The following is a 5,000-nucleotide window of genomic DNA, read 5'->3' on the forward strand; positions in this document are numbered from 1 at the left end:
GGCGCTGGAGTGGACCCGCGGCCGGAGGAGCCGTCCGCCCGAGCGCCTGGCGGCGCCGGCGGGGGCCCTCCGATGGCAGGTTGTAATCGCCGATCGGTCGGTGCGGGGGTGTGGGTGCGTGGCCGCGAGGAGCGGCCGCCGGCCTTCGGTCCGTGTTAGTAAGGCGCCCGCCTGGAGCGGGGCCGGGGCGAGCGGCAAAGCCGCCCCCGTGCATTGGTCTGTGTTCGTTAAGCGGCCCGCTTGGAGCGAGGCCGGGGCGAGCCGAAAGGCCGCCCGCTTCTCCGGTCCGTGTTCCTGTTCGTTACGCGGCCCGCTCGGAGCGAGGCCGCGGCGAGCGCGTGGGGCCGCCCGCTGCCCCGGTCCGTGTTCGTTAAGCGGCCCGCCTGGAGCGAGGCCGGGGCGAGCCGAAAGGCCGCCCGCTTTCTTTAGTCCGTGTTCGTTAAGCGGCCCGCCTGGAGCGAGGCCGGGGCGAGCCGAAAGGCCGCCCGCTTTCTCTGGTCCGTGTTCGTTAAGCGGCCCGCCTGGAGCGAGGCCGCGGCGAGCCGAAAGGCCGCCCGCTTTCTCTGGTCCGTGTTCGTTAAGCGGCCCGCCTGGAGCGAGGCCGGGGCGAGCCGAAAGGCCGCCCGCTTTCTCTGGTCCGTGTTCGTTAAGCGGCCCGCCTGGAGCGAGGCCGCGGCGAGCCAAAAGGCCGCCCGCTTCTCCGGTCCGTGTTCGTGTTTAATATTCGGCCCGCCCGCTCGGAGCGAGGCCGGGAAGAGCGGCTAAGCCGACCGCTTCTCCGGTCCGTGTTCGTGTTTCATAAGCGGCCCCCCCGAAAGGCCGCGGCGAGCGGCAAAGCCGCCCGCTTCTCCAGTCCGTGTTCGTGTTTAATATTCGGCCCGCCCGCTCGGAGCGAGGCCGGGAAGAGCGGCTAAGCCGACCGCTTCTCCGGTCCGTGTTCGTGTTTCATAAGCGGCCCCCCCGAAAGGCCGCGGCGAGCCAAAAGGCCGCCCGCTTCTCCGGTCCGTGTTCGTGTTTAATATTCGGCCCGCCCGCTCGGAGCGAGGCCGGGAAGAGCGGCAAAGCCGCCCGCTTCTCCAGTCCGTGTTCGTGTTTCATTAGCGGCCCCCCCCCACCCGGAGCGAGGCCGCGGCGAGCGGCAACGCCGCCCGCTTCTCCAGTCCGTGTTCGTGTTTCATAAGCGGCCCCCCCCCCCCCCTTCCGGAGCGAGGCCGCGGCGAGCGGCAAAGCCGCCCGCTTCTCCAGTCCGTGTTCGTGTTTCACATTGCCGGGGAGCCAGGCACTCATTTGTGATAAAAGTGGCACTCTGTCATATTTTCAGAAAAGTGGGACTTTGCCATATTTTCGAAAAAGTGGGACTTTGTCATATTTTCGAAAAGTGGGACTTTGTCATATTTTCGAAAAAGTGGGACTTTGTCATATTTTCGGCTCCAAAAGCTCTTAAAATGCTGTTCCCTATATATGTGCCGATAGTGTTTTGGAGATCTGGGTCAAACCTCCGCATCTTTTTGGTTTGAGGGTAGAGGTGGGGGGTCAACGCAAAAGATGCGGGCACTTAGTCATTTTTTCGGTTGGGCGACCAGGGGCGCTGTTGGCACTTTGTCATTTTTTCGGCTGGGCGACCAGGGGCGCCGTTTGCACTTAGTCATTTTTAAGGCTGGGCGACCAGGGGCGTTGAGTGTTTGGGCGACCAGGGGCGCCGTTGGCACTTAGTCATTTTTTCGGCTGGGCGACCAGGGGCGTTGAGTGTTTGGGCGACCAGGGGCGCTGTTTGCACTTAGTCATTTTTTCGGCTGGGCGACCAGGGGCGTTTGTTTGCTGGGCGACCAGGGGCATTTTTGACACTTTGCCGTTTTTATGGATGGGCGACCAGGGGCGTTTGTTTGCTGGGCGACCAGGGGCATTTTTGACACTTTGCCGTTTTTATGGATGGGCGACCAGGGGCGTTTGTTTGCTGGGCGACCAGGGGCATTTTTGACACTTTGCCGTTTTTATGGATGGGCGACCAGGGGCGTTTGTTTGCTGGGCGACCAGGGGCATTTTTGACACTTTGCCGTTTTTATGGATGGGCGACCAGGGGCGTTTGTTTGCTGGGCGACCAGGGGCATTTTTGACACTTTGCCGTTTTTATGGATGGGCGACCAGGGGCGTTTGTTTGCTGGGCGACCAGGGGCATTTTTGACACTTTGCCGTTTTTATGGATGGGCGACCAGGGGCGTTTGTTTGCTGGGCGACCAGGGGCATTTTTGACACTTTGCCGTTTTTATGGATGGGCGACCAGGGGCGTTTGTTTGCTGGGCGACCAGGGGCATTTTTGACACTTTGCCGTTTTTATGGATGGGCGACCAGGGGCGGCTAGTGGCTGGGCGACCAGGGGCATTTTTGACACTTTGCCGTTTTTATGAATGGGCGACCAGGGGCGTTTATTGGCTGGGCGACCAGGGGCATTTTTGACACTTTGCCGTTTTTGTGGATGGGCGACCAGGGGCGCCGTGTGGCTGGGCGACCAGGGGCGTTTGTGGGACCGGGCTGACACCGGGACTTTGCCTTTAATTCGGCCGCTCCAGGGAACCAGGAACGCCGGCCTCTGCTCAGCACAAGTCGGCCTGAAGTGGGACTTTGTCATATTTTAATCCTGGGCGACCAGGGGCGTTTGAGGGACCGGGATGACACCGGCACTTTGCCTTTAATTTGGCCGCTCCAGGGAACCAGGAACGCCGGCCTCTGCTCAGCACAAGTCGGCCTGAAGTGGGACTTTGTCATATTTTAATCCTGGGCGACCAGGGGCGTTTGAGGGACCGGGCTGACACCGGCACTTTGCCTTTAATTTGGCCGCTCCAGGGAACCAGGAGCGCCGGCCTCTGCTCAGCACAAGTCGGCCTGAAGTGTGACTTTGTCATATTTTAATCCTGGGCGACCAGGGGCGTTTGAGGGACCGGGATGACACCGGGACATTGCCTTTAATTTGGCCGCTCCAGGGAACCAGGAGCGCCGGCCTCTGCTCAGCACAAGTCGGCCTGAAGTGTGACTTTGTCATATTTTAATCCTGGGCGACCAGGGGCGTTTGAGGGACCGGGATGACACCGGGACATTGCCTTTAATTTGGCCGCTCCAGGGAACCAGGAGCGCCGGCCTCTGCTCAGCACAAGTCGGCCTGAAGTGTGACTTTGTCATATTTTAATCCTGGGCGACCAGGGGCGTTTGAGGGACCGGGATGACACCGGGACATTGCCTTTAATTTGGCCGCTCCAGGGAACCAGGAGCGCCGGCCTCTGCTCAGCACAAGTCGGCCTGAAGTGTGACTTTGTCATTTTTTAATCCTGGGCGACCAGGGGCGCCGTTGGCACTTAGTCATTTTTTCGGCTGGGCGACCAGGGGCGTTTAGTGTTTGGGCGACCAGGGGCGCTGTTGGCACTTAGTCATTTTTTCGGCTGGGCGACCAGGGGCGCCGTTGGCACTTAGTCATTTTTTCGGCTGGGCGACCAGGGGCGTTTAGTGTTTGGGCGACCAGGGGCGCTGTTGGCACTTAGTCATTTTTTCGGCTGGGCGACCAGGGGCGTTTGTGGGACTTTGTCATTTTTTGGGCTGGGCGACCAGGGGCGTTTGTGGGACTTTGTCATTTTTTGGGCTGGGCGACCAGGGGCGTTTGACACCGGCACTTTGCCTAATTTTTAGCCGCTCCAGGGAACCAGGCAGGTCGGCCTCATTCCTGCACTTCTGCCCCTGAGTTGGGCGACCAGGGGCGTTTGGGGAACCGGGCGGACACCGGCACTTTGCTCTTTTTTTGCCCGCTTTGGGGAACCAGGCAACTCGGCCTCATTTCAGCACTTCTGCCCCTGAGTTGGGCGACCAGGGGCGTTTGGGGAACCGGGCGGACACCGGCACTTTGCCTAATATTTGGCCGATTTTGGGAACCAGGACACTCGGCCTCATTTCAGCACTTCTCCCCTGAGTTGGGCGACCAGGGGCGTTTGGGGAACCGGGCGGACAGCGGCACTTTGCCTAATATTTGGCCGCTCCAGGGAACCAGGCAGGTCGGCCTCATTTCAGCACTTCTGCCGGTCAGTTGGGCGACCAGGGGCGTTTAAGGAACCGGGCGGACACCGGCACTTTGCCTAATATTTGGCCGCTCCAGGGAACCAGGCAGGTCGGCCTGACTTCAGCACTTCTGCCGGTAAGTTGGGCGACCAGGGGCGTGTGAGGAACCGGGCGGACAGCGGCACTTTGCCTAATATTTGGCCGTTTCAGGGAACCAGGCAACTCGGCCTGACTTCAGCACTTCTCCCCTGAGTTGGGCGACCAGGGGCGTTTGGGGAACCGGGCGGACAGCGGCACTTTGCCTAATATTTGGCCGCTCCGGGGAACCAGGCAGGTCGGCCTCATTTCAGCACTTCTGCCGGTCAGTTGGGCGACCAGGGGCGTTTGGGGAACCGGGCGGACAGCGGCACTTTGCCTGATATTTGGCCGCTCCAGGGAACCAGGCAGGTCGGCCTGACTTCAGCACTTCTGCCGGTAAGTTGGGCGACCAGGGGCGTGTGAGGAACCGGGCGGACAGCGGCACTTTGCCTAATATTTGGCCGTTTCAGGGAACCAGGCAACTCGGCCTGACTTCAGCACTTCTCCCCTGAGTTGGGCGACCAGGGGCGTTTGGGGAACCGGGCGGACAGCGGCACTTTGCCTAATATTTGGCCGCTCCGGGGAACCAGGCAGGTCGGCCTCATTTCAGCACTTCTGCCGGTCAGTTGGGCGACCAGGGGCGTTTGGGGAACCGGGCGGACAGCGGCACTTTGCCTAATATTTGGCCGCTCCAGGGAACCAGGCAGGTCGGCCTCATTTCAGCACTTCTGCCGGTCAGTTGGGCGACCAGGGGCGTTTAAGGAACCGGGCGGACACCGGCACTTTGCCTAATATTTGGCCGCTCCAGGGAACCAGGCAACTCGGCCTCATTTCAGCACTTCTGCCCCTGAGTTGGGCGACCAGGGGCGTTTGGGGAACCGGGC

This window comes from Hippichthys cyanospilos, unplaced genomic scaffold (genome assembly GCF_059441005.1).
Source record: "Hippichthys cyanospilos isolate Australia breed blue-spotted pipefish unplaced genomic scaffold, RoL_Hcya_1.0 HiC_scaffold_64, whole genome shotgun sequence".
In the NCBI taxonomy this organism is placed as follows: Eukaryota; Metazoa; Chordata; class Actinopteri; order Syngnathiformes; family Syngnathidae; genus Hippichthys; species Hippichthys cyanospilos.